At 39.0% G+C, this 17,279-nt stretch overlaps 1 protein-coding gene across 2 annotated transcripts in view; it reads right to left on the reverse strand.

Moving 5' to 3' along the window:
• The window catches only part of gatad2b (GATA zinc finger domain containing 2B), a 39,895-nt gene extending 23,126 nt beyond the window's left edge, over nt 1-16,769 (reverse strand). Inside the window, exon 1 of one of the 2 annotated variants that reach the window (XM_079590150.1) lies at nt 16,414-16,769. The gene's annotated coding sequence lies outside the window, so the exon portion shown is untranslated. The remainder of the gene's footprint in view (nt 1-16,413) is intronic. The other variant, XM_079590149.1, reaches the window with a different exon arrangement.
• Between the last annotated feature and the right edge of the window lie 510 nt (nt 16,770-17,279).

Consider the following 17,279-nt stretch of genomic DNA (forward strand, 5'->3'; position numbering starts at 1 on the left):
GCACCTTTAATCTACTATAACTCATACATTGATAACCATGATGGGAAATGATGGATGACTTGGCCGCAGTGGATTTTAAGGTGACCATATGGTGACCTTGTTTGCTGCCAAGCTTCAAATAATTACAAACAACTTTATATGACTAAAGGCTGGAATACACACTACAAAATCTGAACAGATTTTAAAACTCTAGGCATCATACACTTGCGACTTTATTAATTGTTTGCTGAGAAAAACTGGGGCCAGTTGACACACTTAAACATAGCCATTATGTTAAATCTGTGTCTTAAGTACTATTATTACTAATAGTACAAGGGGTAATACTTTTTGGAACCAGTTAAACACAAGTTATGTAACCTACTTAAAATCGTTATGATCGTTATGGTCTTAAAAAAATGTGATGACTAACTCGTAAGACTAGTCTTAAGAGTCCGATATACTTCAAACAAAATCAGAGAACGAACTGATATGACATAATTTCAAACAAAATCAGGTCGAAAATACGTTCGTTTGGAGTTCGAAACACCTGCTAAACACCTTTGTACTATCATTGGTCCGTGGCGATTACGTAATAGGTAGGGGTGCACTGAGGCTCCACCTTCTTTCACATCAAAATCTTCTCTGGTTCATTTGGCCTGTTCACTCAGTCGAGGTCAGGCGTCCGTGAGATCACACTGGAGAGTGGAGAGCTGCTTTATAGTAGAAAATGAAGTTGCACATCTGATGAAACGAGAGTGACAATGCGGTAAAACTGCTTGATTTTAAGCTATCTATTGTATACAGTGATATGTAAATAAACGTGACGTGACTTTACTAGAGTGCTGTAGAGTCCGTGCAAACATCCACATCCCAATGATCAGATGCTTTATTAAAATGCTGTTTTCTCAATTTTGTTGTGCGTTTAAAAAAAAAAAATCTATATATATTTTTTTATTTTCCGCTAAACGATATAACTGCTCTCAGAAGTGAGAGCGGCCGGCGGCGTCAGATGTTTGATAACAGTAAATCGCTGGTCACATTTTTCGAACTTCATTTTACCCCTAAACGAAGAACAAGAAAGTACTTTGCCGTGAGTATATCGGGGACTTTAGCAGTTTATGCAACCGGCCCCTGGGCATCATATACTAAGCCACTGACGATCACACACTACCAGACTTTAAGATCGTTCCAAACACAAACTCGAGCAGAAACGCATCAACTGCGACTGCCCAAAACCTGCAGACTGCCTCTGACTTTCGGCAACCAGCATCGCCGCGTTCAGACTGCAAATCGGGGCAAAAGCCTGAGCACAATCATGTAGTTAATATATTCCAAACTTAAATTTGGACAGAGTGGATTCCCAATTTTATAACTGTCGTACACCCAGGCCCTTCTGGCATGTTGCAGAACGAAATGTCAACAAGGTGACGACCCTCGATTTGCCATTAGGAGGTTTATCTTCAGCTCCTCAGCAGCTGGCTGCCACTCCGTGAACTTGCTTTCACAAGCGACAAAGCACCAGCGAGAGTGTGACCTCCCCCAGGGCACGTAAAGCAGAAATATGACTTGAGCAGCAGACCCGGGCCTCATGATCTCATGCCGCAGCCATTTCTGCAACCATGACTCAAGAGGACACGCAAAAGCAGGTGACAGCACCTGTTTGGTCAAGACCTGCCTGATTTCTTTCAATCTGCTGTCACTTTCACTCTCGCTGCTCCTTGCGCCGGTATCCACCACCTGAGGATCCGAGAATAAGTTCGACAGATTAAAAACAGCTGAACAAGGTGGTGAGAAATGTGAAAAAGATGAAAATGAACAAACACAGCACACCCCAGACCACAAATCATGCACTCTGGACCATGGAGATGCTTTAGGGTCTAACTAGCTCACAACAGTTACTCGTCACCTTTCAAATTAGTCTTCCGAGTGAGTAGGCCCTCTGATCAATATGGACTGGCAGAACACTTGGGCTTAAATGTGAGAAAGATGTCAACAGAGCAGCTCCCTAAAGCCCTCAAGAACATGAATCAAATGACTTCACAGAACACGGCCTTAGATTAGAGAAGCTTTTTGGACTTTACTGAAAGCTAGGCCGGGTTTAAGAGGGCCTAACATGATTTTTTTTTTTGGTACTTCTGGACAAAACTGATCATGCGCTCATGTCCAGCCCAGATGTTCCTCTTGTGTCGCTATCAAAACAAAGCTCTGTTTGTTGGAGCATCCTGACCACCACAACACAACAACATTGGCTCAACCAAAGGCGGACTTTGGTGCAGGACTATCGGATTGTCTGACCAATAGTAGATGGGGAGAATGTTGGGGAAACCCATTTAAAAACTCACGCAAACATTCAAATAAAGTGCACATAAGTGAACCAGATCAGCAAAAGGAGGTAGAGCTACCTTAAACTTTGCAGATTTTCAAATGTTGACTGGTGGTGAGTGTAACGACAACAGAGTGTGATATACACAGGTTACCATGATCCGATCTAAAATGCTACAGATGCTAATATTTTGGACTAGCTGACGCATGCTCCGTTTCGTACAGCTGGATGGGTACAGTTTTCAGTCTCTGCAATTCCACATGCGGCAAATCTGATAGACTGTAATATCAACATTAATTATTAGAACTGAAGCTTAGGGAAATTAAAGTACAGCACGGCAATAAAGTGATAAGAACTTGGAGGGCAGTATGCGATGGACTGATACAAGTACCAAAGAGCATTTGAGATTAGTATCAGTGCATCTCTAAAAATCATAACCGATGATTATGTATCCCAGAGATATAATGTTAGACATCAATGTTCAATCAAAGCATCTTCACAGTTGTACGATGATGATTGTGTTGATAAAGACTACTTTTAGTAAAAGAATGGCGAAGCATTTCACTCATTAATCTGACAAAAAAATAATTACTATTAAAGTAGGAAAATGATCTTAAAATGAGAATACAATCGAAATTCATATTAGATTGTTGGGGTTACAGATTTTTGGTGTTGCTGGTGTTGGCTCATTGCACATATAATTTTGATCATTCCCGCAGATTTTGTGCTCACACCCAATGTGCGTGCCCATAAAGCATCCTCTCAGTACTAAATTGAGTTATTTTCCGCTGCTTATTGCGCTTAAACGGTCCAATACACAAAATGCTCAAGGCAAATCTTGGCAAGAATGTGTTATGTTTATGTTTTAAGTGAAAGTAAGCGCTAAACAGTTGAGAAAGAAAACAGTATGCCATTATTTCAAACCTGAAATAATATAAAAAAATATCTATATGGCAGTTTTTCCCCCATGGTACCGATGTCAAAATTGTGGCCAGTAAAAATGCTGAGTGGCAAGTAACTTTGAAAAACCACTTGCCACAGTGAGCAAAAAAGCTATAGTTATATATATATATATATATATATATATATATATATATATATATATATACACATTAGTTTTTTCAAGGACAGTATCTAAGCTTAGTGTTTAATTGGCTAATTGGACCATTTTCCTCTCTCTCTCTCAAAAAAAAAGCTTTAAATTTATGCAAATGCTAGGAATTTAGAAAATTTTCAGATAATATTTGAAGGATTAGCTTTAGTACAATGAATTAAAGCAAATTAACGCTTAAAAATATAAATTAAAGTCAATTTAAAAAAATCTGATTTACAATATATTTTAGGAAGGAGGGATCATAAAATTCTGGAATCCGTGGCACTGAAAACACCTGGCATTAAAGACCTTCATAAAACGACCATTTCAAAGCAAAATCCTGCAAATCACATTCAAGGAATCTCACCAGAGCTCTACAGCAATTGTATTCATAAGATGCTAATGAAAATCCAAGTAAAAAAAAAAAAAGCTTGTTGACATATTTATCAGTATAAATGATTTCTCGCATCGCACGCAATCCAGCTGCAACGTGATGCAAGCGTAATTGAGATGTGGTAAGTCAGCTGTGCAGTGATGTCACAAAAGTAGGTTGCTGTGGGGGAATTTCAGGACAGGCGTATTAGCATACCGTCACCAAACGGCACACGTTCCTACACTGACAGGAATTTCAAAAAACACTTCTGGGAGGTTGAGTTGAGTACAGTATCTAAGCTTAATGGTTAATTCGCTAATTGGACCGTTGTCCTCACCAACGACCTACACAATGGCTAACTATTACTGTATATTACTCAGAGAAGAGATCTGCTGGGAATATGACCAAAATTTGCATACGGCCAGATTCTGACACTAATGAGGCCAATTAGGCGCATGGCGCCCATGGCAACAGGGTTGTAATTGGTTGGCTTGATGCATACGGGACGTATGGGTAACAGGATGTGGGTTGAGTCAATGTGTTTTGGAGCTGCCAGCGTATGATGCATTTGATGCGTTACCTTAATGCACCTCTGCAGATTCAGCAAGTACCTGAGGGTAAGGCAACCAGGATGAGACTGCGACAAAGCAGATTGGTAGTCGTACCTGCAAAGCCACACAACACACCCACAGGAGGCGCGCACACAAAAACCATTCACGACCATCTGCATATCGCACGACAAACACACACTTTTAACAGAAGGGACGAGACCACAGCTGATATCTTCGTCCCGGCATTTGTGCACACCTAGCCAGAAATGGCGTCTCCCGCTCACTGTACTGTTCAGCCACAACACTTAAAATCTCGGTCTTCATTAAACAAGACAACAGCTCATTGTGGCCGTTGCCATGACAACAGGCCCTTCTATTTTTAAGCCGTGCCACTAATCAATTCCTGTTCTGCTGTCGCCCGAGGGAGGGAGGGGCGGTTCAGGAGGAGGGTGGGGGCAGTAGCAGGGGGCAAAGGGGAGGAAGTGTGTGGGGGAGTGAGGCTGAAGACAAAGAGACCAAATAAAGACAGCAACAAGATCCTTAAGATACCGAAAGAAGGTGGTAGACGCAACAGCGGTTAAAACAGGCCTACTACAGTGAGGAAATGTGCCTCGAACGCAAACCGGGTTTCCTCCTCGATCAGAGCTGTGAGGAACAGTGCTAACCAGAGGCCCGAGATAGTACGCAGGTACAGAAACCACACAGAGCTGCAAACACGTGCAGGAAATACAGAACGAAACTGAACGAAACTCTCGGTCGAACCTTGAGACTCTCTGATCCAGACCGCATTGACCAGAAGGGATCGTCTCTTGGACGTGACAGGCCCGGTTCCCTTTCAGAAATCCCCCCACACACACACACACACAAACTTCAGCTCAAATACGTAGAGAGTGAGGAAAAACCCTCAACAGGAGGTTTTCTAACAGAGGCGGCGACTGTAGAGAAACGTCTGAATAAAGCTACAGGCCTATTTATACAAGATACAGACAGACTTCAAGGTTAAGGAGGAACACAATCTAATGCTCATGCCAGAAGAGAGAAAATACACAAAGAGAAGAAACGTGGATAGATATTTCTATCCCAAAAAAAAAAAAAAAAAAAAGCAGCACTAAAGGAGATGAATCGCTCTGATATTCATAAGAGGCTGAACGAGTATTTGAAAGATGGTCCAAAATATAATAACGCAAGACCATTATGAGAGAGAAACACATTGCACTTGTTTTTATGCTGGTCAGGAAGATCATTTAATTTTTACGGGAGAATGGGGCAAGTTGTCACACTTTGAATATTTCTCGAGGTATGCTCATTTTTAAAAGTCAATCTCTATATAGATTCTTGGCAACAAAAAGATATTGAATATTTCTATCGTTACTGGCCAGGATAAAAAAATACTTTTCATATAATACACACTGACTCCGTGACCCACAGTTGTCACAATGGAACATGCCATTAAACAGCCTATTAAAAGGCGTTCTTAAATTAAATAAATTCAAAATGCATAAAATTTAATACAATCAAAAAGTAAAAAGCAACCTATTAAAATATCAAACCATTGTTTTGGAATTTGATATTTACATAAGAATGATAATTAATAATAATAACATTCAAAATATGAAAACCTGATTTTAAGAAACTGTACTTTTATCCTGACAACACAAATCTGCCGTCATTATATAGTTGACTCTTGTATGTCAGTCTGCTTGTATTATGTTCACCAACATGTTTGAAACAATTTTGCATACATAAACACAGCTAAAAAATAAAAAACACACACATTTGTGTAATTGGACTTCTGACTTCACAACCTTTTGCAACTGGAGAACGAAGTGTAGCCTAATTCTGAAGCCTGCATTATTGTGACTAAGGTAGATAATTATGCAAAAAAATTTTGAATAAATCATCTTTCCAATAATCATATTTCAGAACTGAAGTCGTGCAGCTTGATTTGCCTGGTTATGCTTTTATGGGTATGAGCAATCCTTGTAGCATGCATAAATGCATAACATGTTTGTTTTAAGCATTGCGACTGAACTGATGTCATTCTTGGTGAGAATTAGTTTCCTGCTCCTTTAAAAAAAAAAAAAACACGGAGTTACAATATCTTTTTTTTTTTTTTTTTCACCCAGGGTACCCAGTGGAGTCAAAATGCGAGAGCCAGTCAAAGCCGGTTTGTAACCTCAGGGTATGGAATTATCTCTTAATATGTAGCCGTTAGTGGTCAGGACGTCACACGAACACAGAGAGAGAGAGAGAGAAAGAAAGAGAAAGACAGAACGAAAAAAGACAAAAAAGGAGGGGGCCAAAGGGGGCAGTAAGAGGAAAATGTACTTCTTATGAGACGCTGAATCTAAAACCTGGCACCTTGTCAAGACGGCTCATTGCGGAACTTCAGACCACAGGGTGGGGCATACGTTGTTTAAACAAAAAGAAAAAAAAGGGAAAATGCTGGAACGTGAGCCATCTGGAGAAAGCGAGGTAGCAAAAAGATTTTAAAATGGGGTTGAATTGGGAAGGAGGACAGTCGGACGATTAAAAAAAACTGCCTTATTCAAATCAATCGCATGCAAAACACTAACAAAAAAAGACAAATACACCAATATCCCCTGATATACAATCCATGCACACACTACCTTTACACACACACACCGACATGACCAGTGCTTTATCAAGTCGAGATAAAATCTGCGGAGGCTCCCTTCTGACGCTCAAAGTAATGGGCACACAGACATACACTCGGGGAAAACACGATTTCCACCGAGGAACCGGCCCTCTGGAAAAGCAGATAGGCCCGGAGAGATGAGTGTGTGGAGTGTGTGGACAGGACCAGAACTTCAAGAAAACCCAGATTCCCCGAGTTCGCACAAGCTCCATCCTCTGTACCGGCTGAAGAGAGACCAGACGACAGAATGACCCGAGAAACAAAGACCTGTGGCTGAATGTGGGATATGGAGAGGATGCTTAAATGTGCTAAGGTTCAATTTGTTAATCTGCTAAACACAGTAATAAGACAAAGAGGCATTTGTGGAGGGATTATGGGAATTGAATCTTGCGGTTGCGCTTGCGAATCCGCTATAATTCTTCTGATCAAGGTTAACTACCACAGGTACAGCAGCTTTCACAGATTTCCTCAAAGGTGCTGCTTTGTGATGTTATATTTATACATTTTAGTTAGCCGTAATAGTCCTATTGATGCAACAATATCATGCTAAAAGCAAACTTTAACCCAGTAAAGCGGTCTTAGATTGTTACCACAGTGATCCTGTTTTGATTCTCTTTATTTTATGTATATCAGGGATATTTAACTTTAATTAGTCTTCCCTTTTTTTGTACATTTAATAAACCGCGCTGTTGTTTCCTTGTTTTATGGACATTTGTTCATTGAAATGTTTGTTTTATCAGAAAACTAAAAAATGACCAAAAAAAGTAGTCCTACCTAGATGATATGAGGGTGCAAACATCAAGTAGGACAGATCAGTGTTAAGTAGGCTATTAATTACGGTATATACTATTGCAGTATTCATTAAACATTTTAATTAGTTTTTATTTTAATTAATATTTTGTTTTTAAATCAGATTTCAAATGTTTGTTTTTGTAACATTTCTATTTAGCTTTAATTTTGCTTCTATTAGTTTTAGTCATTTTAGTTCTTTAACTTTAACGTATTAATTTCAGTTAGTTATCAAGGAAACGTTTCTAATTTACTGAAAGTATTTCCATCTAAAATACTTTATTTCAGCCTTAATTTTAATTAACGAAAACTACATTTTTAATAGTTTTAGTTGAGAACAACAACACTGGGACAGATACCTGAAACCAGTTGCTACAAACCCCTTAAGTTGGAAAAACATTTATGATAATACACCTCAAGGGGGTTTCCTGACTTAAAGAGACAGTACACACAAAAATGAAATGAAAAATTAACGACTCTCTTTCTGTGGAACATGTTTTAACTGCTCTTGTCCATACAATGAAAGTCAATGGGGTCCAATAATGCTTTCTGGACCCCAATAATGCTTTCTGGACCCCAATAATGCTTTCTGGACACCATTGACTTACATTGTTTTGATGGACAACAAAAACAATATTTTTAAATAACTTATTTCTGCAGAAGAAAGTCAAACATGTTTGTGTAGTATAAACATGATGGTGAGTAGAAATGATGACAGACGTTTGTCCCATTAAGGGCTACGTACATTGCAACTGGACACAGATGTTGGCTGAGGTCAAGATAATAAAAAGAAAAGTTTACGACTGCATAGTCAAAATAAAAACAACATTTCTAAGACTACTTTAGCTAAATAAATGATGCAACGCCATGCACAATGTCAGGTCCATCAACTTTAATAGATAAACTAGCCCCCAGGCCATGAAAACTAAGATGGTTCCACAGAGAAATGCTTCGGATGGGTTCGGCTTCCTCTTTCATCTTGCACCGAATTAAGTGCTCCAGCAGTCCTTCGATCAGCTCAACCCATCACACAGCTCTCTCGCTCCTGAAACCAGTGCAGCCGGAGAACCTCGCGCTACAAGGGCCACCTATCTAGGGACTCTACATCTATACCTCCCTCTGTAATCACAAAACGGGTCTATGCGCTTCATATTCACTCACAGCTTCCGTCTCGCTACAATGTAATACATTGCGAAATGATGAAAACAGCTTGGCCTGAATCAATACTTTTAAATTTTTCAACCAGAGCCCAATACCTGGACCCACTGCAATTAATGCAGTCCACTCCTCATCTTCAGAGAAACCCCACTTGAGAGACGACGAGCAAATTAACAACAATCCCGAGCTCTCGTGACGGCCAAGACTCGTGAAGCTTGAAAAACTCATCTATTTCACGATTGGGATGGTCAGACGAGGAGAGAGGAAGACGAAAAAAAGAAAGAAAAAAAAGACAACATTCTGAATCCTAAACATCTTCGTCTCCAGTCGGACTCGTACTCGCTCTTCACACTCACACATTCTTCAAGAATCAACGTAAGAGGCCCGTCATGTCATTTCTTGCTGCTGTTTATCCAGCTAAAGCATCAGGGAGGCCCTCTAATTAAACTTCACAGGAAGCCATTCATCTGGGCTGATTGTTTCTGCGTGGGGTTTAATAAGCCTTGCATGAGGCCCGCAGAACGCAGCCTCCCCATTCAGGTGTTAACAAGACCGGCGCACCAACATACATGCAGCGCATTACAGTCGACTGAAACATTCCCTCTCTGTACCTTCTCGCTGTGCCCACCTAAGATCTCACAACTAAAATGGTGGAGAATAATTAATCAGCAACTGACAGAGCAGAGCGGAAAAAGCTCAGGAGTCAAAGGTCCCTTGCTGTGCAACCGTCGACCACCAAAGGGTTTCAGATACCTCTAAAACATAGACGGGATCATTCGGGAAAACAAACAGCGATTCGCAAATGAAACGGAGGCTGACATCTTGCCTAGATTGGTTTACAAATCAGTTATTTTAGCTTACGGCCATACGGACCTCTTCAACTTTATGAGGAAAAATCATGACAGCCTGATCTACAAACCTGGCCGCATCTATACAGATTCATTCAAGTGGTTTCTAATTTGAAATTGAATTAGAAATTTTAGTGGAAACTAAAGATTTAAAGGGATAGTTCATCATAAAATTAAAAACTTAAAATTATCTACTCAGCCTCCAAAGTCCAACCTATTGTTGTTTTAGTAATATGGTGTATATAAAAAAAAAATCTATACAATTTAAGACATTTCTAATTTTATGTTAATTTTTTTTCATCTAATATTTATATTTTATTTCAAAAAACAAAAACTGATTTTAATAGTTTTAAACAACAACAACACCATTCATTCCAAACCTGTATGACTTACTTTCTTATGCAGACGATATAAGATAGTTTGAAGAATGTTTCAGTGTTTTTGTTTGAAAGTCAATTGTGTCTAATGTTGTTTTGGACCCCATTGACTTTAATAGTGTGGAAAAAAATATAATTCTAAACCATCTTCTTTTGTTTTTGGCAGAAACAAAACAAATCAAAAAGGTTTGGAACGACATGACTGAGTAAATGATGACAATTTTAATTTCTGGGTAAACCAATCACTTTTCACCTTTGTAAAAATAATTCAACTGTGTATACTACCGAACATTGACACAGATTGGCATCTCGTCCCAAAACAGTTTGACATACTTTTCTTTTTGTTAGTACTTCTTTCACTGATCTAGATTTATCAAATTTATTAACATCCCTATCAATTAGTAGCATGTACAAGCAACCGAAAAGACTTCTCAACCTCAAAGGATTTTCACTTGGGAAGATTTTTAAATAAACTTAATGTTTCTGATTAAGGGGTAATTATGCTGATTTCTTTCTTTACAAAACATTCATGTCTCAATTTTACATAACTATGAATCATGAAATGAGCACTGATTTTGAGTAAAGGATCAATCAGACCTGCTCTAGTCAATAAAAAGGGAAGACATGGTTGGCTGACTTGTATCAAAGACAAATAACTAGTATGTATGAATGAATGAACACCATATAAATGTAACCATAAGGAAACCATTTACCGGTAGTTAAAATACTGAATGACCAGTGAATATAGATAAATCATAAACCACACAATTATGATCGATTATTAGAAACGTATGGTATGTTATTAAGATTTGTAACCGCTTCAAACCGCAAATCTAGTACAATCAAAAACATTCCTGCGAGTATCTGATTTATTTCTCTATGACGTCAATGGTAAGGTCTGAGGTAATGATGTTGTTTATTAACGATTTATCAAGCCAAAAGTCACGTGGTCATATTGTTTCCTAGACCCGTAAGCCTTATCTGGGGAAAGGGCACGCAGCAGCCCCTAGCTTACCCAAGAGCAAATGAATCAAACCCTTTCGGACCTGACAGGTTGGTCCTGAGGCTCTTTTTTAAACCCACTATCACACAAAACCCCAAATCTACTGGACGTGAGCATCCTCTTCTCTTTTTTACCGGCTTTAAAGCAACACTACAGACACTGAAGGTGCATTGAAGGGTAAGAGATCAATGGGAGGACATGCGAGTGTCAATGCCCCATTCTTGTCTCTCAGGACTGTCGCAGTGAGGGTTCGTTTTACAAAACTAGCACAACTTTGGTCCACATCATCATATTGCACAGCCGTAAACCTCATGGCGCATGTTTACAGTGCAAGTCGTTTTGTTGTGTCTACTCAAAGCGTTTGCCAAAGGGGCACTGCTAATTCTAAACACTACCTTTTCTGACCATTCAGCAGTCCTGAAACCCAGCCAAGTCAAGTCCTCTTTCTGATCCAAGAGTCAATATGCAGTTCTAAATGTGATTTCCCTATCAAACGTCATCAATGGCATGGTCTCTTCTTCTAGATGAACTAGTGATCGCACATCTGATCTAACACAGAGTTACCTGAATATCGAGAGTCTTGAATTTAGGTTGTCACTAGTAATTTGGCACTTAAAGTTCAAGTTCAACCTAATATGAAATCATTATCTATTAGGGCTATAATCGATTAATCGCGATTAATCGCATTCGCTTACAAAATAAAAGTTTTTTTACATAATATGTGTGCGTGTATGGTGTATAATTATTTTGTATATATAAATACACACACATGCATGTATATATTTGAGAAATATTTGCATTTATATACTTAATATATATTTTTATTAGGGGTGGTTAATCTGTCTGATTTCCCGATTCGATTCGATTGCGATTATTGAAGTCCCGATTCGATTACAGTCGATTTTCGATTATTAACGATTCTCGATTAGCGATTATTGATTTTCCATTTCACAACAGTAAATTCACTACAGTAAAAATCACAACAATAACAAATTATAACAAACTTCAACATATTCTGAATCTCTATTAACATAAAATACGGATGTCCACGCATCACATGTTACAGCTATCCTACCCGCTTTCTTCAGTGATTCCATGACTTCGGTTTTGGTCTTGTTGTAGAGTGTGGGGATCGCTGTGTCTGTAAAATATTTCCGAGCCGGGTGGAAGCTTTGACAATATTGTTTCCACGCTTCAGAGTTCCGTCTTTTGCGTTCCGTCAATATTCCGTTATTATCGGAATGCATCTAAGAATCGATTTTTCCCCCCACCCCTAATTTTTATACATAAAATATATAAAATAACACATTTTTATTTAAATATATACATGCATGTGTGTTTATGTATATACAATACACACATATATTATGTAAACAAACTTTTGTTTTGGATACGATTAATCGTTTACAGCCCTATTATCTATCCTCATGTGACTTTCTTTCTTCTACAGAACACAAAAGAAAATATTTTGAAGAACACTTAAAATGCCCATACAATGAAAATCCCAATTCAACGTTGTTTTGGACCCCATTGACTTTCATTATACGGAAAAAATAAATCAAAATATCTTTTTTAAGAAGAAAGTCAAACAGATTTTTAAACGACACAAGGGTGACCAAAGCTAATTCTTGGGTGAACTATCTCTTTAACACAGCACAAGTATTTAGCCTTGAGTCATGAACCGCTAACAAATATGCATTAGTATAGGCTTATAAGCATTCAGCATGGAAATGCCAATGTTGTGCTGAAGCACCGGTACGAACATAAGATCTGGGGTGAAGCAGGTCTAAGCAGAACAGGTACTCAAACAGGTACCTCTAAACCGTGACAGATCTATGATGAAATCTACATTGATAACTTGAGCTTAGAGTCTTTGCTCAGCTCAGTGTATTCCATCTTATCATCTGGCACCGCACTTCACAGGTTTCCTTGGCTTAACAAAACCAGACAGTCACTAGCAATAAGGTGCCCATGCACCATGGAAATTAAAGAGAACAAACAGCATAAAATCCTTTCACAGGCGATGGCCATAAGCTCGGGTGCACCGACTACAGTGATGAATAGCGCAAAAAAGGTAGAAAAATAAATACCAAGCTGTCAAGTATCTTCCGCCTGAGGGGGAGGAGGGGGAACAGTCCACACAAAATGCCTTTGAGCAAAACAGTCAATAAGAACATTGTTTGGACCCCTCTTGAGGATGTAATACTAGTGGGGCGCCCCTCACAGTATGCAGCACAGCAGCCTTTAAAAAAAAAAAAAATTGCAGAAAACACTCCAAATGGCGCTCATTAGACGTGCTACTTGCTAAAAAAAAAAAAAACATTCCTTCACATTTCTTTTGTTTACACAGATTACTTACATCAGACATTAGTATGATTTCACTACGGTAATTCTAAGAGAAGTACATGTTCATTGACTTCTGAGCAGACCTTTCTCTCCGCACAATAAGTATAAATGGCTTTAATAGCAGTGTGTGGAGAGCTTTTTCTCTGTGACTTGTCAAACTGGGAAACTTTCATATGCTATAAAAATATCTAGGAGTACATAAGCCTTTGCGTTAGTTGCTTAAGAAATTCCTCGAACTTAAAGGTGCACTCTGTATGTTTTTGTTTACATTTTGCTGGCTCTCATTTAGTGGGTTTAAACTTTATGCTGACACTATTTGCGTGGATGTATGACGTTTATACCCAAGCTGTCTATTCAATTTTGTTTGTTTTTGTGTCTTTCTCCATCATATACTATTTACGACATACAATCCATAACGGTCATTCTTGAATTCAAACTCATTCGGTTTGTTATATCATGTCTAATATTAGTAGTAACTCTCACTTCTTCACCAGCCTTGGTTCCGAAAGTAATTCAAATTTGTCTATATGGGGTTTTAAAGTCTTCGTTAAAAAGGTTATAAGCCATGAACCAAAACCAACTCGCTACGAGGTAAATCACTACAATACAAACTTTGATTTGAAGCAAAGAAGTATTTGAAAATTGGACATAAAGGCAAACGGCTTTAATAACTTATCCCACAAGCATTGTGAATGACAAACAAAAAACAAAATAAAAGAGAAGGATAAATATAAAACTACTGATTTAAAGATGTTGATTTTGTATATGGAACAACATATCCTAGGTTTATTGCAAAATATAAAAGTGATATTTAAGTAGTTTGAGAGTACAGACAAGGTGAGTGACTATTACATCATTCACAGTGCTTCATGGGAGTGGGCGGGCGCTAAGGAGTTATTTTGGTGTGATTTGCTTGCAAAATATTATTTTAAAAATTAAGTCCAAATAATGCAGACTGATTGCTGAAAGCATATACAATTCATTAAAAAACATGTAACTCACAGCAGGTCTGTCTTTAAAGGGGCGTATTGTTTAAGTTATCATTAAAAATCAGTTCCCCTATGGAGAAAATTAATGGTATTTTTACTTCTGGTCTGGTGACAAATCAGGACCTCCTCGAAATCAGGTCTATGTTAGGAACCAAAGCAATCTCATTGGCTCAAATTACTTTTAATATGAACTCTTTAGCGGCGAATTACAATTCCTAAAAAGTCGTGTTATGATAAATTCTAGTGTTTGATAGAATATTAATGTCTGTATTAGTTTGCTTATGTACTAGCATAGTGCAGATACACGGTTAGCCTGATAGCTTAGTTTATCCATATTTGCACTTGCCCTAAATGTATTCACAATTATTTTTAATATAATTACGTGTTAAATTAAGTGTTACATGTCCAATTATTTCAGTTATAAAAAGAATAATGATGTTCATTTGTTCACCAAACAGTCTATTATGATTTTATTTTATTTATTAACAGTTTATCTAGCGTAAGACACATTCATTTTGTTTAATTATGCACTGTAGAGTAACCCATACATGTTTTAAATTAATATTGTTTGTATGTGCTTAGTAGGCTATAACCCTTAACTGATAACTGATAGAGACCCGATTTTGCAGGGAGGACACCAGTATGACTGTTCCACTTTATTGCATGACACAGCAGGTCATGTGATCTCAACATGGCAGCACCCATGATTGGGCGACCCTCTCCATGTAGTACACATTTCAAACTTTTTTAGCAAAAGATTACCGAGTGCACGTTTAAAAGACTTTAGGGTGGTAGGAAAAATATAATTTGCCCAAATAGTGGAATTATCTGTCAAGTGCATTTTTACTTAAAATGTAAAAAAAGTAAAAAGTCTCCACAAACAAACAACTGTCATGTAGATACTAAATGCATGCATATGAAAAATTCTTGAGGAGCCAAATCAGATTGCTAGAGTAAGCCTCTGACTATATAAAGCCTATAAAGTAAACCCTGTCTTACTTTGGACTTGTCTGCAGAGAACGAACAGAGCGCATATATATATAATATATATATATATATATCATTGATCAGAGTTTCTTTCTAAACGTCATCTCCCCCGATTATCAGTGACTCCCTGTTGGCTTCGATCAATACCTGCATTCACGCTGGAATTAGATTTCACTCTTACGTCTGTCAAGTGTTGGGCAGCCATTTGCGTGCATATGGAGCAAGTTGAGAGAACGTCCTCACTTACGTAAATGGCTGATGCATTTTCGACATCTTTTTTTTCTAATTGTACAGCCTCACCGTACACTACCCGTGTGCCCTCGGCACAGTAGAGAGAAACCCCGCTCCACAGAACAGCCCTAAAACACTCACTAAACAGCCCGTTAGAGATGATATCGTTGGAATACGAGCGTTAGATAGATTTAGATGGTGCTGTTTGTGTGTATTGGGCTTTTTCATTGTGTCTGAGCTGCTACTGCACTACTGTAGCCACAGCCGGGAGGACGCGAGGCTTTCTCCGCCAATCTGGGTTAACCCCTAGAGACACCAGATGAAACAATGAACGCCGTTTCACACATTTAAAATGCCGCTCTGGCCAATAAACTTGTCAAAGTTGCTAGCTAAATATGACGGGCTTTTCGCGGAATCGCTCTTGAAATCGCCGCTCGATGTGCGATACGCCACGGCGCAATCCCGAGCTCATTTTAATAGTATTAGCCAGCTACTTTGAACTGCTGCGTGTTCCACGCAAAATCCGCTATGCTATTGTCTGGCTTGCTCAGCAGACTCCCTCAAAGGCATTTTTAACCGTTAAGCCCATTCACTAACAGCATATGACGGTTGATTCGTGTGGCAGCTACGATTATAAACCATATCGCTCGCTAATTCCTCAATCCGATCCGATACCGGCTAGGCCGCGCGTGAATCCCCGGACTCACCTGACTCGCCTTTACCCTTCAGGTTCCTCTGGCTCCGGGTTCACTCTCCGATCCTGAAGCGCTGCTGTAGCTCTTCACGACCAGTCCCCGGCACCGGCAGGCAACACAAAAGCGCTGATTGGGCCTCGGCGAGCGCTCATCCCCTTGGTCTCTGCCCAGACAGACGGGTTATTGGTCGGCGGCTGTGTCGGAGACGCGCCCCTATTAAGGTGTATGTTGTTGTCTGTGTCTGGAGGGGAGGGGACAAGAAGCTCTGAAATGATGGGAACTAAATGGGTTGTTATGCGCGTCGTGTCGGCAGCACAAGGCGAGCTTACTACACTGACAGATAAATTGTGGACAGCCATATTAACTCCGTCTTCTTTCCGATCGACTGGAGCATTTTGAGGAACATTGTGGTGGGAAAACCGCCGCGATTCCACACAACATTTGGACATTCTTCCAGCCGTTTGCCAAAAACTTACAGACCAACAAAACAGACTGCACTTTTTCGCAATGACAGATATGTGGTTTTAGAGGCCGCATAGGTGGACTGGAGTGAATCCTACGAAATTTCATCCTGCCATTGTGTGAAGCACCAAGGGTTAGGAAATTATTTTTTAACAAATTAGGCTGTTGTTCAGATCTGGATTAGTCTGTGTTGCAGGGACTGATATATGAATATCTAATGCAGTCATAAATGATCATCAATAAAAAAGCGCGTTTATGATTTTTTAAGTTTAAGCTATTTCGATGCATATTACAATAGGCTACATATTGGTTCTGTTCATTGAGGATCCAAATCATTGTACACTGCGTTGTCTTGATAAGTGCATATTTGTAAACAAATCAAATAGCATATATGGTAGCCTATTTAATGTGGATTT

The sequence above is a fragment of the Phoxinus phoxinus genome, assembly GCF_949152265.1.
Source record: "Phoxinus phoxinus genome assembly, chromosome: 19".
Classification (NCBI taxonomy): Eukaryota; Metazoa; Chordata; class Actinopteri; order Cypriniformes; family Leuciscidae; genus Phoxinus; species Phoxinus phoxinus.